The sequence below is a fragment of the Juglans microcarpa x Juglans regia genome, chromosome 8D (genome assembly GCF_004785595.1).
Source record: "Juglans microcarpa x Juglans regia isolate MS1-56 chromosome 8D, Jm3101_v1.0, whole genome shotgun sequence".
NCBI lineage: Eukaryota > Viridiplantae > Streptophyta > Magnoliopsida > Fagales > Juglandaceae > Juglans > Juglans microcarpa x Juglans regia.
In genome coordinates this window covers 23313303-23330959 of record NC_054608.1, presented here as the reverse complement: position 1 = coordinate 23330959, position 17657 = coordinate 23313303, and the positions used below count along the sequence as shown (strand labels likewise).

General features: G+C 31.0%; 1 pseudogene; it reads right to left on the bottom strand.

The window, feature by feature from the left end:
* Positions 1–8764: 8764 nt before the first annotated feature.
* Positions 8765–11477, bottom strand: LOC121242317 (annotated as a pseudogene).
* Between the last annotated feature and the right edge of the window lie 6180 nt (positions 11478–17657).

The window sequence follows — 17657 nt, the reverse complement described above, 5'->3', positions numbered from 1 at the left end:
ATTTTTAAAAGTAAATATTTTAAAAATTGTGATGTGTTGGAGTCTAAACTAGGTTACTCTCCTTCTCATATATGGAGGAGCATTTGGTCCTCCATTAGCTTGGTAAAGGCAAGTGCAATGTGGAGAGTTGGGAATGGGCATACCATTAAAGTCTGGCATGACAGATGGATTCCACAATCTATCTCCTACAAAGTTCAATCAACCATTAATCAGTTAAATGTTGAGTCTACAGTTGCTGAGCTTACAGATGAGGCTACCTGCAGGTGGAAGACTGATCTAGTAGGAGTAGTGTTTAACTCTGAGGAGGCACAACTTATTTGCAGTATTCCTCTCAGTATGAGGAATATCAGTGACAGACTGATTTGGGCTAGGAACACAAGAGGGATCGTCACAGTTAAAAGTGCCTACTTCCTGGACTATGTTTTGACAAAGCAGTCTAAAGGGGAGTCATCAAATGCAGAGGCTACTGATATGGTTTGGAGGAAGATGTGGAAGCTGCAAGTTCCAAGAAAAATCAAACAGTTTCTCTGGAAGGCTTTAAATGATATACTTCCTACAAGACAGATGCTAAGGAAGAAACATATAGTTGATGAGGATTGGTGTCCAGTGTGTAAGAGGGTCGAGGAGTCTGTTATCCATGTTCTTTGGAATTGCCCTGCATCTATGGATATATGGGGAGACAATGATAGCCCTCTAAGGATATAACTCACGCTGTGAATCATTCCACAAGCGGGTAAAAGTGTCATGGCACAAATCATTTAAATTTGATGGATTTGTTCCACTTTCATTCATAAACATTCCCGCACCAATGTTGCCCAGCATTTGTTCCATATCCTCTTCGGCCTCGTCACCAACAACCTCAGGATGCACATCTTCATCGATATCTTCTTCTTCATCTTGAAGTTTAAATGACGTTGGATACGGTTCTCCATGTAAGACCCAATCGGTATAACCTTGGTAAATACCTTTGACAAACAGATGCTCTCTCACTAACTCTATCTTATGAGAACGTAAATTCTTGCAAAATCAACGTAGGCATCTAATACGACCGTCACTGCCAATTGTACAGGATGCGAACTCCAAAAATTTCTTAACTCCTTCAACATATACATTGTAATCCTCACCCAACCGATCTCTTACTCGCATCCAACTCTTATCCATGTCTAATATCCTATTACAAACAGTCACATGTATAAACAAACAATCAATTATCTAACATGTAGTGCAATTTCTTCATTTCACCGAGTAGTTGGTCCTATCCCATTCGGGATTGTAAGATCATAATTGCCAACTTACCAACTATTATCTATCACTTCCAACAAGATTTCGGCAACATCTCCCCATAGTTCTCCAAATATGCTCGTTGGTCTTGCACACCGACGAGTAATACATCGATACACATTCATCGAAACTGCATATTCGGAGAACAATAAGGGATGACTCTACCAAAATCACAATGTCGGATGCAACAGATATAGTTTCATAGTTTGCGAAAATGATCTTACAATCCCAAACTGTCCACTCTGGACAATTCAAGATTGATGCACATTCATCGAAACTGCATATTCGAAGAACAATAAGGGATGACTCTATCAAAATCATAATGTCGGATGCAACCGATATAGTTTCATAGTTTGCGAGAATGATCTTATAATCCCAAACTGTCCACTCTGGACAATTCAAGAGTTATCAATCAACCGTTCAACATGATTGATAACTCTCGAACGGTTCTAAGGTTTATTTCAATGCCAAGTAGAAGATACGATATTAAAACACAACAAACATACAATATATATTCAGTGTCCTAACATATATGCCAAGTATCCTAACATATATTAAAACACAACAATTTATTTTTAATATTTGTTAAGTTAGTCCTCATAGTTTAATATTAATTCTCTTTTATTATTTGTTAAGTTAATCCTCATAGTTTAATATTAATGCACCCAGCTATTATTTGTTAAGTTAGTCCTCATAGTTTAATTATCTTTTCTAATATAATCCTATCCCTTTTAAGTGTGTTGTAAGATAGATTTTACAATAGCTATTTTGAGTTTAACTATTAATATTAATAATCCTTATGTTTTTATAATATAATTTTAAGACATATTAAATAATTAGTTGTAAGATAATTTTTACTACTATTCTCTTTTAAATATTAACATGAGTTTAAGTATTAATAATTCTTATGTTTTTATAATATAATTGTAAGACATATTAAATAATTAGTTGTAAGATAATTTTTACAACTATTCTCTTTTAAATATTAATATGAGTTTAAGTATTATTAATCCTTATGTAATTATAATATATATTTAGGACATATTAAGTAATTAGTTGTAAAATAATTTTTACAACTATTATCTTTTAAATATTAATATAAATTTAAATATTATTAATTCTTACATATATATACTATATATAATCTACTACAACATTACATATTTATATGATATGTAAGATTGTTTTTACAATCGTTCGAACAAGGTAATATCCTGTTCGAACATGTTTATACCGTTCGAACGGTATATAACCACGTTCGAACGGTCTCAACCCAGATTACAAACTCCAGCCAGTTCAGACGAGTATTAGTATCTCACAAACTTATATTCAGAAAACACTACAAATATACTTCGAATGACACCCTCTAACAAACATACAACCGTTGAACGTCCAATAGCAATCCTCTAACAAATATATTTTGTGTTTAAACTAAGAAACACGTACACAATATATATATATATATAAACCACAAAATCAATAATAAAAAATGATAGATTTAGAAGTAAAATAGTAAAGAAAATCATACTTTTAAGCAAAATATACTAAGCAATCCTCTTTGAATGATAATAGAATGAAGGAGTTTGTGAAGAAAATGTAAGATTTTCGAGGAGAGAAAAATGAGGGGCTGACGGTGTGCGGAAATTATATAAGTTCTGACCAACCGTTCGAACGTAAATAAAGTTCAGTTGAACGAGAAATTTTTCAACGTGCCAATTTCCCGCCCGCACAAATTTCTGCATTACCGTTCGATCCGCTAAAAATTATGTTCGAACGGTAATCCAGCAGTCTTTAATTGGCGGGATATTTTCTCACCACTGCAATAATCCGTTCGAACTATAACAAATTACGTTTGAATGGTAGTCCAACAGTTTTTAATTGGCGGGATGTTTTCCCACCATAGCAATAATCCGTTCGAATATTTTTTTATATGTTCAAATGCCAAATATGTGTTCGAACAGTTTACAAGTAACGTTCGAACACATCACCTTTATGTTTAAATATAATTTTTTTATCATTAAATGAAAAGTACTATAAGATCATATTTATTAGTTATATATACTATCATATATATAGTAATCTATACTAAATATCTTCCGATATAGTATAGTATACTAGAGTATACTATAAACGTGTAAGATGATATCTATTAGTAATATATACTATATATCATATATATAGTATCGTATATATTATACTATACTAAATTAGTATAAAGGAAAATATATTAGTAATGATTATGATATGATATATAATAATCTATACTATATATGATATATATCGTATCATGTATATTATCCTATACTGAAGTATAAGGAAAAATATAAGATCATATGTATTAGTAATATATCCGGAGAACATATATATAGCCTCAAATATACTAAGGTCACATAATAAAGTATAGAGAAATTTATAAGATAATAGTATATTAGTAATTTATACTCTATATATATATCTTGTATAGTATCATATATAACTTATATAGTAAAGTATAATAGAATATATAGTATGATATATATTAGTTAAGTATAAACTCATACCATATAGTTCTATATGCTATCATATATATATATATATATATATATATATATTACAACCTCATATATAACACTTTGATAGTAAAGTATTATGATATATTACTATTATACTATAAAAAAATGCATATAAGTTATTATGTTATCATTTAAAGTATTCTACTATCATAATATATATTAGAATATTACATATATATTACAGTATATATAATCTACTATAATAGTATATATATTATATTAATTTATAGGATTATAAATATAATATACATTTAATATAATTTTTACTAAACTTAAAACAAATTACGTTCGAACGTGAAGTATTAACGGTCGAACGATTTTATATTACCGTTCGAACGTTAATATTTAACTTTCAAACGGTTATGCACATATGAGTTATCACGGGTAGAGATTTCTCTCACGCCGCCGTCCCCACCATTTGAAAAAGCGAGAAAACTTTTGAACGCACTACAATCGCCGTCGTCTGCCGCCATAATCAGCACCTACGTCAAACACTCTTCCTCCCAAGTGAAGGTATGCATTTTCAAACTCATTTTACCGTTTATTTTATAATTTTATGGTTTATTCGTTTTTTTTTTAAATTAGATTTTTTTCATCTATAGTCACCGTAGAATACCATAAATCTACCGTAGGATGTTTAGAAATGAAGAATACTATATATTTTGTCGAAAAAACTACGGAATCGATGCTATTTTAGGTTTTTTAATGGCCGCTGAGTTGACTCAGCCATGGTCGAGTTAGATCTGGTTTCCTTTCGAACGCGTTCGAACGATTTAACCTTTACGTTCGAACCATATATTAAGCGTTCGAACGGTTTTTGGTTTCCGTTCGACCATATATTATATTCGTTCGAACGCTTTATATTAAATTCGAACCATTTTGTTTATATTAGATTATTAAATTGTTTTCATCGTTTTATTGAATTGTTCTATCAATTAATTTATTAAAGTATATAATTTTGTAAATCTTTTCGTCGATATTAGATTTTATCACTAATGTTTAATATATATTTTATTTTTAAAATTTCAGGTTCATAATAATGTCTTATCGGAGCCGTAAACGTGCTAGATTAGGAGAACCTTCCATCCAAATAGTTCGAGAGCGAACTGTTTTACTTGAGCGACAGGTAAAACTGTCTGATTTTGTAGCTCTTATACGGGAGGGTCATTCCCTCCCATCAATATTCAATGATCGTGGTTAGGCACCAATCTTAGATCATCGAGAAGAAGAAATGGAGCTCGTTTCCTTCATTGAGATCGTTACTGAGTTCTATAAAGAGTTTGGTACTGCCAGCCCAGACGATGGAGGGGCATACAGGATTTGTGTCCGAGGAGCTCCTGTTATATTTTCAGCAGACGGACTCGCTGCATATCTGGGTATACCTAGGCTTCTTGATGCATATCCAAACTTGCCGTCTAGAGAGTCTGATCCTTCAGGTGATGTAGCTATGTCTCAGGACGAGGGACCAGATTACACAGATGAGATCGATACACTTGCTGATCATGAGGTCAGAGACTTGATTGTTGGTCCAGATGCTCCAGTGTATGATGGGACGAAAAGTATTAGGCAGGTAGATTTATCTTCTTTCTTCAAGATAATGAATTTGATCATTGTCAATAATATTGACCCACGGCAGCACAAGACCGAGGTCGGCATGGATCGAGCGAGATTTATGATACAGGTTGCTCGTGGCATCCGGATCGACCTCGTTGGTTATATATTTGAAAGGATCCGATCAGAGGCACGGTTCATTACGACAGATATACTGTCATTTGAGATCCTTATCACTCGAGTTTTGTTACATACTGGGATCGTGTCCGAACCTGCCGAGCGTTCCCAATTTCCGATGGCATCGATCAACAGCACCACCCTATCACAGAGCACTGGACACTCGAGATTTTGTTTTAGTGGGGCTGTTCCTAACAGGGCTGAGATTCAGAGAGATGCACAGTCGGGAGATACTGGAGTATCGGCTGGTGAGACATTTGTACAGGCTGAGGCATCACACACATCTATTCGCGAGGAGATGGCTGACGTATTGCATGCTGAGCTCGGCGTACACACATCAGTAGTGATTGATGCAGTGCATACTGCCATGTCTGAGTTGTGTACAGAGATTATGGCTGCCATCTCTGGGTTAAGTACAGAGGTTAATGAGTTACGTACATCGATTAATGCCAATAATGCAACTCAGGTCACGCTCAGTACTCGACTGACACAAGTAGAGACACAATTAGCTGTTGTCGAGGATGTGTGTAGAGACCTCACATCATAGTAGTTTCTATTTTTTATTTATATTTTCTTTTGTTATATATATGAACAATGTATATGGTGTTTTGATAATTTGTTTTATTTGTAAATTAAATATAAAATCTTTTCTAAAGTAATTATTGATTTATACTATGTGGTGTATGGTTGATAATATTTATTTAACTAAAATCTTATTTAATATAAAAGAAATCATTAAAATATTTTTAAATTAATTACATAAAATTAATTAATGAATTTGTAGATATGATATATATATTTTTTATATTTTGAGTTTCGTACCGAGATTAATATTATACCTTCGAATGTATAAATGTGGTGCTTGAATATGTTCTAACTAAATATATTCCGTTCGAACGGTTTAGAAACTTTCCTGCCAGGATTTGCTACCAAATATTTTCCGTTCGAACGCAACAAATAATCGTTCGAATGTATGTGAACTTTCTCCACCATAATAAATTAATTCTCCACCAAATTTTACTGTTCGAAAGGGAAAATTTTTTTGAGACGATTTAATTCGTCACAGAAAATTCTGTTCGAACGGCTATTGTAATGTTCGAACGATTTTATAAAGTTATCAATTTTTGGGGATGAAATTTAAATTTCGTCCCAAGAAATGACTTTTTGGGATGAATTTTTTTTCGTCTGTAAAAAATTTCATCCCAAAATCTCAAATTTGTTGTAGTGACCATCATGGCTATTTATATTTCCGTTGGGAAAATTGAGTGCTTATATTCATCATTTTTATACCATATATTATATTATATTTCATTTTTTTTTGTTAAATTAAAAAAATTCTTCTAGTCATCATCCATGCATTACATATTTAATAAAAAAAAAATTATATATGATATATGATGTTAGAATGATGAAGATAATCTTTCATAAAAATCTAATGATTTTTCATGATTAGATTTTTCATGAAGATTTAATATCATACGTAAAACATTCATTTACTGGAATGAAAAGACAACAACAATAAAATAAGACAGCCCACCAACCATATATATAAATGAAGGAAAATGCTATACCCTCCGTTCCCACTTCCCGTTCTCGCTTCCCGCTTGACATGGACATACCACGCATATGTTAAATTTTTTTTTCCTCCATTTTGTCGTGCCCTCCAGAGTCCTTTTTTTTTTTTTTTGTTTATTTCGTTTCTGGTTTCCCCTTTTTTTCTTCCCATTTCGTCTTCACCCTCCATTTCGTATTCCCATTGTGTTTTTCATTTTTTCTTTTTTGTGACAAGAAAAAACAAGATCACCTGTTTATATTTCCATTATGACTTGACCTGAAGTTCTATTGAAAGGTAAATATTTCAATCTCTAAATAATTTCCTGAGATTCCTATGGATGAGCTTACCTGAGTCCAAATTCCTAGTTGAAACAAAAGCAATGCAACACAAAAGGGAAAAAAGCATATTCAACAAGTTTCACAAAGGAAAATTCATGAAGGTTTTAGCTTCTAAATGGGCGGCAACCATTCACATCGCTGAACTCAACCCAAATGATTTGACAATGGTGCTAACCCTTTCTACAGATTTCGTCTTCCACCTCCATTTCATCTTCCTTTTTCTTTTCTTTTCATTTTTGCATCTTTTTTTTTTCTTCCTATTTCTTCTTCCTCCAACCCGTTTCATTTTCGTTTTTACAAATGGCTAGAAACAGGGATTTATGGTTTGAATCTTGCAAATATGTGCCAGTATTGGGGGTTTGGATGGGAGACAGTCTGCAGAGAAATGAAATGTAGAGTGGCTTCGAAGTGCAGAGAGACAAAATGCAGAAAAAAAAATGCAGAGAGATGAAATCAGAGGAGAGCGAATCTGTAATGGGTTTGAGGGAAGAAGAAATGAAAGGTTGGAGGGGGAAAACGAAATGGGAAGGAAAAAAAAAAGGGGAAGCGAAAGGAAAACAAATTGCAAAGAGACGAAATGGAATGGGGATTTGGGAAGATGAAATGGAATGATGAAGACAAAATGAAATGGGGAAGACGACGTGGGAAGAAAAAAAACAACGAGAAGAAAACTGTAAAGAAAAAAAAAAAAAGACAGCATGCCATGGTGGTATACCACGTCAAGCGGGAAGGAAAAAGGGGAAGAGTAGCGGTGGCTATAACATTATACATAAATAAATAAATAACCACTCAAGTCTAGTTCATGAGAATGCCTCATTATTATTATTATTATTATTTACCTATTATCATTGTTATTCACTATTATTCAATATTCTATCATTGTTAACCACGTTTGAAAACATTAAAAAGACATTACAAAAAACTATTTATTAAAAATACTAACTCCAACAAATGTTTCTCTTCATCAGTCAAGTCCAGATAATGCAAACACAGCAGAGACAAACAATAAAAAAGTACGTAAAAATAGTTACATGCATGCAATCAGAAATCAATTCGGCTTGATCATCTGCATCGTGTGCGGATATGTCTGGAAACAACATTCAATATATCTATAATATTATAGAGATCAAACTTGTATTTCTTTCCAACGGAAACAAGAGACTTGTACATCATTTATTTTCGCAAGAAGCGGTATTATTAATGAGGTAAAAAGACAAGCTAGTTACCTTTGACACATGATCCAGTCTCCAAATATAAGAAAGAAACATGGAAAAAAGTGGAAAGATGTATATGATTTAGCCAATCATTCATCAATTCTTAGCTATGGGAATGGGGTGAATAAACAACGCTAACACATGGTCCGTAGTCTCACGGTCTACAATGCCATGCCCATCTCCATGCTGGTACATGAACTGGGACACCCTTGCAATGTTGGTTGCGATCTCATTAAATGTTTCATAGAATGGAGAACTTGCAATGCGATTTCCATTAATTATCTTCCATGTTGCACTAATCAAGGACCTCATGTATTGACGAGCATCTTCCTCACTGGCACCAGTGTCGTTCATGTAGCATTGGATTGATTTAGGATTATCTCCCCTCTTTAACTCATCCTAGGTTACAAAAGACATAAAAACATGTTATCCTATGTTCATGTGAAGTAGCCCAATAAATTATTGATAAAAGAATTAGGATATATAGCATGTTTTGCAAACCGTAGATGTTCCGAGATCATCTGCAAGTCGCACAATGAATGATAACAAACAAATTATATCGGAATACTCTTCCAATGAATCCAATGCTTCCTTTGTTATGGGATTTGTGACAAAAAAATAACAATGCACCAATATATTTGCTATTGCTGCTGTCATCCATCCATATTCAAGGTATTCTTGAAGGCTTGGTGTATATCCGTTGTAAAACCATTTTGCCTCCAACAAATAAGATTTACATGTATCTGCCCACTAAAAGATTTGTGGTGGATCAATGAATTAGAAGAGTTATAATAGATAATAAGTTCTAGGGTAAATAGTGATGAATAAGAAAGTCTGTGCCTTACTGCCTTTCTCATGTACCAAAAGATGTTGCATCCCTTTTCCTTGAGAGTGTTAAAAGCCATTTCGTTAACCGTGTTATAGACAGAAAGGAAACAAATTTGCATATAATAACGAAGTTGTTCCATTTCATTGACATCCCATCTAGAACACATGAACAAATTATATGTAAGTATTTGCATCAAAGATAAGCAGCCATATTTGAAGTATCTAAGGTGTGCTGCCATTAATACAAACCTTTCAATAGCATTTGTGAAGAGCTCCAGTTCTTCTAAAGTTCCATAGACCTCATCTACTATTGTCAACAATGCACCCAGCTTTGCTAAAATTCTCCTCTCATGTCCAAATTGAGGTTGAAATAATGCTCCTGTTGCCCAAAGGAAAATTTCCACCACTCTATCCCTTACAAAGCTCAAATCTCCAAGGCCAGTGCTCCTGCACCACCTTTTGTACGAGACAAGAAAATAATATTAGTTTTAGAAATAAAGCATATATTGCATTTTCTTTCCTCTCTTATAATCTAATATATATAAAGTAAGGGGATGTTTGGCAAACATGAGAATTCATAAAATTTCATTCGTTACTCAAACAGAAAATACTTTTCAATTTCAAATTTTCAATCTTTTGATCAAATCATTACCTAATCAATATTCATATACAAAAATCAATATAATTTTTACAAACTTCAAAATAAAAACAATTTTTTAACTTTTTAATATTTTTATTCAACTTTTTTTCTCTTCTTTCCCAAAACTCTTATAAAACATCTTTACTCAAATCATTTTACTCTACTTTTCACAACTTCTAAAATTCTCCAAGTATCGAAACATGCCCTAAATCTCCTTGTAGCTTTTTAGGCTAAGATCCGAGTTATAAAATGGGGATAAACATGTCTTTTTACCTCGACACGTCTTTTAGATCTTCTTGGTGAACTGCTTGTACCATATTAAAATCTAGTTCTGCAAGCTCAACCAAGGTAGGGTTCATATCTTCTCTTCTTCTATATGCATCAATGAACCACCTTGCTTCAGACCTTATCACTCTCCAATGCAATGGAAGCTCTAGGGCATGATTCACCATCATACAAAGATATTGATCTTTGCTTTGATCCACATACTCTTTAAGATGTTTGGTTGCAAAATCTCTTACTTCCTCCAAGATGCTTTCGCCTTCTCTCAAGTGGAATGAGGCGTCATACAAAGCAAGCATTCCTTCAATATCAACACATAGACATTCTTTGAAATCCCCCTTTTCATTGAAGAAACTTTTGAAAGTCTCTGCAATCAACAATCCTCACCAATTGTTAAAAATAAATGAGGGTTTATCAATATGATATTTATTTTTGTCAAAGCATTACTAGTGTGTTGTTTACCTTGAGGTACATCATATCCATGTTGTCTCATGAGTCTAAACTCAATAGCAGTGGCATATAAACTTTGCTTCTCGCAAACATCACCATTATGATTAATAATGTGTTTATTTTCCAATATCCTCATTCCTCAAAGTGGTAAGATACTCCAAGTCTTTACAAAGTGTCAATTAGCTCAAGTTGCTTTATAGGATCCACCACTTTGTGAAACATCATTGTTACTTCTCCCTTCGTATCAATCTTTCGGGTGAATAACTCCCCCTACAAATAAACCAATTCTCAAATAAACCAACAACAATTATAAAAACTATTGAGACAAACAATAAAAAAAATAGAAACCACACACTTTACCACATATTCGCTTCTTATTGATTGGATGTAATCATAATGCCAAATGGTAGGATGGTAATTTGCTGCTCGTCGGATGATAGTAGAGTCAATACTTGAGTTTTCTTCAGGGACCATTCTTTGAAAAGGATGAAGTACATTGCCACCTTTTCCTCTTGTTAAAGCTGAGACGGGTCTTTTAGGTGGGAGCAATGTAGAGAGTTTACAATTTCGGATTGAATCAAGAATCCTAAGATGCATTGCGTAAGCCATAGTACTGAAGCTTTACTTTTCTGTTTAAGTGGATTGTTGTGGAACATATGCTTTAGCCTTCAACCATATGGCCTTTTTTATCTCGATCCTGATGGCTATAATCTCTTTGTCACGCATGGAACAGTCATGCACGAATTTCAAAGAATCTAATATAATTGATTTCAAATTGGTAGCTGCTAATATAAATATATATAATGATAATAATAATAATAGGATAGAACCTCATGATATTGAGTAGATTATTATATATATATATATATATATTTATATATTATAGGCTGTAGGCTGTACTCTGTAGTCTTGGTTTGGCTGCAGGAAGGAAAGGAAAGCATCGACTCAAGTCTTTTGCCCTATCACGGAGTCATCAATCAAGTCTTCAAGGAAATTAAGGAAAGCAATAATGCATTCTTGCTGAAGGTAGTCTCCATATTCAAATATCATAAATATAAATATTTTTTAATGTTTAATTTTCTTTTCATCTAATAATAACTTAATTATTATAATTTTTTAAAACTTTTAAATAAAGTAAAGTTTTTTTTTTAAAATCTCAAAATAAAAATTATATTCTAACAATCTTTTAACTTTATAATATTTTTTTTATTTTTTTTTCTTTTCCTAAAATCTTATAAAACATCTTTAACTGAAATTATTTTATTACTATTCATAAACTATTTTATTACAATTATTACTATTTACAAATTTTTCATATCTTCTCAATATTCAAACGAGATCTTAGTCTATTTGTAAATCACTCTATCGAGTTTAAATTATTTATAAATTTTCTCAATGAGTTTGCAAATTTTTATAACTAAGTCCTCTTGTCTTTCTACCGTCAATTCATCTATTCGAAACTAGTTTAACCAATCAGAACTTGACACATGACATATAACTGCCATGTCAGCACCTTTACAAAAAAAAAATCTAAAAATAAGAATAAAAATATATTTAAAAGAATCTATAAAATTAAGATAAATATTTTTGAAGTGTAGATATTTCTTCACGATAAATAGTTTTTTTTATATAATACATGATAAATATTTTTTTAAAATATACAAATTTATTAATAATCACTTCTTTAATTATTAAATAAAAAAAATTTAAACACATAAATAAAGTCTCGGTCAAAATTATCTAGAAGCATCAGTTCATGTATCATTTTCTTTAATAAATTTCTATTGACTAGAAATTAGTAAACAATGCAATGATGAGACTAGAAATAATTTTAGACGGAATCTCGAATGTGTAGACTAAATATATATATGGAAAATGTTAGGATATCGTTTGAGTTTGTTCACTCATTTTGGCTTTTTATATATTAATTTTTTTTTTATTTTTTTAATTAATAATTAAATAATTAGTTTTTAGTGTGTTGATGCATTTTTTTTATTTTTAAAAAATATTTAAATATGTCAAAAAAATATAAAAATAAAAATAAAATAAAAATTTATACTATATGACATGCCCTGCCGTCATTGCTGGCAGTGTATATATATATATATATAAATATATATATATATATATTTATATGAGCAATGGTGCATAACCTCCACAATCTCCACACACGATATTTTTTAAAATTTTTAAATTTTTTAATATCTTTTAAATTTTTTTTTGAGTTTATTTTTTTTAAACTAATTTAATTTTTCTATTTATTATTCATATATTAAATATTTGATAAAAGAAAAAAATAATAAAAATTAAAAAAAATATGATGTATAGAGGTTATGTGAATAGTAAAAAATTGGGTCGATTTTTTAATTTTATATAGACGCACACAGACATGCACATACTGGCTTGGTTTGGCTGGAAGGAAACGAAAGCATTGACTCCAAGTCTTTAGCCCTATCACGGAGTCATCAAGCAAGTCTTCAAGGAAAGGAAAGCAATAATGCATTGTGTCTTATTGCTAATCAATATTTAAATATCATAAATATAAATATTTTTTATTTTTATTTCATCTAATAATTACTTAATTATTATAATTTTCTAAAGCTTTTAAATAAAATACAAAAATAATTTAATTTTTTTAAACCTAAAAATAAAAATTATATTCTAGCAATATTTTAATTTTATAATATTTTTATTCAATTTTTTTTTCTCTTTTTCTAAAATCATATAAAACATCTTAACTCAAACAATTTTATTACTATTTACAAATTATTTTACTATAATTATTACTATTCACAAAATTTTCATCTCTTCTCAACATCCAAACAAGACCTAAGTCTATTTGTAAATCATTCCATCGGATCTAAATTATTTATAATTTTCGCAATGAGTATGCAAATTTTTATAACTAAGTCCTCTTGTCTTTCTACCATCAATTCATCGATTCGAAATTAGTTTAACCAGTCAGAACTTGACACGTCATGCCATGTCAACACCCTTAAAAAAAAAATCTAAAAATTAGAATAAAAATATATTTAAAAGAATCTATAAAATTAAGATAAATATTTTTGAAGCGTAGATATTTCTGCACGATAAATATTTTTTTTTTGATAATACACGATAAATATTTTTAATTAGACATGGAACCGACTTGTCAAATTTTATTTGAAATGCATATCGCAGGTGGTGTACTTATATATGGTTAGTGAGCATCATTACAAGTACTTCACGAGTCGTCTTATTTAATAATGTTATTGATGCCAAAGATTTGGGTTAGCCTCTTAATCTATGTTTTCCTTGAATGAAAATAAAAAATAAAAAATAAAAAATTTGGGGTAATTTTTTTTAGATTGTTATTTTTTGGGGCTTCACTAAATCGATATTTTTGTTCAAGTTTTGAATTTTGGAAAGTGATTTATACAAAATCTAGAGTTTGCAAGCATTGTTCATTGTAAAAAGTGGGACCCATATGAAAACAAATCATTTTGTCATGATGGTCCCACTTTTTTGAAAAACCTTATACCAGACTTACACCTTAAATACGTATCTATATTATTCCAAGTTGCCTATCACAGAATTATTAGTTAAGATCGTTCAAAGTTTGGTAATATACGTTCAATGTGTTTTGTGCATACACTAGAGACAATAATGCATTGTGCTTTTTTTAGGCTAAGACCCAGTTTGGTTAGAGAGATACTTTCATCTCATTTCATCTCAATATCCAAATACAATAAATATAAATACTTTTCAATTTTAAATATTCAACGGAGCAGACATTTTAGACAACCGAACCACTTGGCCAATTAAGATACAAAAAACACAACTGCTTGGAGCTTGGACCATAAACGTACATAAGCCTTAGGTGTGGTTTAAATAATGAGATTATATAAGATAATTTTAGATAAAAATTAAAAGTTGAATAAAATATTAATAGAATATTATTTTTTAATATTATTATTTTTTATTATATTTTATATAAAATTTAAAAAAATTATAATAATAAAATAAAATAAAAAAAAACACTTTTACTATCCAAACCATACCTTAGCTCTCCAGGCGACGAACCTCAATTGGAGAACAAAAATTAAAGTTAAGGTTATGTTTTGCATAAAGACAGAGACAATACATTTTGTCTTATCTAATTAAATCAACTATTTTTATTGATGAAATATTTCAATGATCAATAATTTAAAATTCTGAAACTTTAATTGAATTCAATTTTGAAAATTCATCTAAAATATTCATCATTTTCATTCCAAGCTGATTGCTACGTACATATGAAAAATAAGAAGGTGAAGACAATTAAAAGTAGGGAGATTGTGAAATTGGATAGAATCAATCTACAGCCTATAAAACGCATGTAAATTTTATAGTGTTTGGCCTTAATTTTTAGGCCCCGTTTGGATTCATAATTATTTTCAATTCATCTCATCTCATCTCATCTAATCATTATAATTTTTTTTAAATTCTCACATAAGATAGAATAAATTATTCAACTTTTTTAAATATCAAAATAATAATAATATTTTAACAATATTTTATTCAACTTTTAACTTTTATCTCAACTCATATCATCTCAACACACTATCTAAAGCTTACCATTTTGTTTGTTTTTATAAATGAGATGAGATGAGATGAGATAAATTGAAATAAAAATTAAAAATTGAGATAAAATATTATTATAGTATATTTTTTGAATATTATTTTTATTTTAAAATTTTAAAATATTAAATTATTTATTTTATTTTATATAAAAATTTTGAAAATTAAATAATTTGACATGAAAAATTTGTAAAAGTGAACGAAATCTTCAACCTATCATAGAGCATCAGTCGAGGTCGTGATCAAAAGTTTACTGAGTTTAGTGATACACACTGAACGTGTTTTATGCAAACACCACGTGTAAGCAAATTATTACAAGCAAATTCACAGTGCCAGTATGATAAACTTGACTTTTGTTGAATGAGTGTTTCCTTCCTTGGTGGCTGTAATTATGAGATTGAAATTATGACGCTTTAATTGTGAAAAACGTCCTTTGTAATGTTTGGGATTCCGATAATGGGTCTCGAGCTTTTTTTCTGACAGTTTTTTAATAATTTTTTTATTTAATAATTAAGAAAATATTTTTTAATCATATTGTAAATATTTTTTAAACAAAATATTTAAAAATATAAATAAATAAATTTTTTTGTTCTTCTCAAAACTGGTCTCGAGCTACATCCTATGCTCTTTTTAGAATGCATGACACATCACACGATGCAAGAGCTTGCAATTAAAATGGTAAGAGTAGTGTTAGGCTGCGGCACAAATTTGTCTTTTTTTTTATAATATATTTAATTATTTTTAAAAAATAAAAAAATACATCAATATACTAAAAATGAATTCCTTAATTATTAAGTGAAAAAATAAAAATAAAATAAAATATATAAACACTTAAAATAAAAAAAAATAAACCCAAACGACATATTAACATTTCTCTAAACATTATACACATTACAAATGTTTGCATGGTTAGAAAATTATGATAAATGTTTCGGAAATTTTCTTTTATTAAATAAGAAAGTTGTCTCTGTTTTCGTGCAAAAAATCGTACCTTTGAGAAATGCTTGATCAATTAGAGCAATTAATAGGCCAAAGATTTTGGTGCCAATTCAAGCAAATTAGGCTCATCGTAAAAAGTGCCATCCATATTAGAATATTTACACGGTCCCACTTTTTTTAAAGGTGTGTTTATGGTTCGGATAATGAACTCATCTCACACTACATCATAAAATATATTTTTCTATCAATTTGTTTTTCAAGGTAAATGCTGGTGAAAAATACTTGCTTGATGTCACAAAATAGATCCGTTACATAAGATATTACTTTTTGCATCGACATCACTACGACTCAGTCTAATTGATTGTAATAAGTATCTTTTCCAACGAAAAGAACTCATCGAAAAAAAAAAATGCCCAAATATTAGACATGTAAAAGCTTTGATTGCATCTTGGACAAAACCTTGGTGGGAATAGATTCTCTCTCATTTCATGCGGTAAAATTGCCGACCTTCTCAGACCAAAATCTACCAAATTGAAGGTGAAATCTCTCGTATTTTCTCACATTTGTTGGCCACATCCCGTAACTGATGCTTGTGGATTGGGTAAATTAGGGCTTGGGGAGATAATTTTACAGAGATCTCTGCAAGGAGTCTCAAGTTTTCCCGAGAATTTCGCAAATCATCCTCGTCGGCGTCCACCATTTGGAGGGACTCCCACGACTTGCATCCACCACGTTCAACCCTAGAAACATTGGTGGAGCTTCCAACTTCGCTGACGTCGTGGATTGTATTTCCTATGGTTGGACCCCAAGCTCCTACCAAGACGGAACATGGCGTCACCTCACTGCATCCCTCCATGGATTCCAGCCTGAGACACTTTACAAGGATTGATCAAAGGGGTTCGCACGGTTCTCAGTCAGAGTTGTCCACGAACTCGTCTATGGCGTCACCACTCTCATAGGTCCTCTCTCTTGCACTCTGAATAGTTTATATAAAGGTTAGTTCTCTGTTTTGAGTTTCAATAATCTTCATGTATGGGTTTTAGTTGCTTTTAATTTGGAATTACAGATAGGACTCATATGCATGGTTTAGATTTTGGTCAAAAAGAAAAGAGAAAAAGAAAAACAACCAATGGTGGGAAGAGCACACAGATAAATAAACTCCGTTCCCCAACTCAAACACGGAAGGAGCAACAAAGTAAGATAAGAGATTGAGATTGATCTTGAGATTAGAAAACCAAGAGCAACAACACA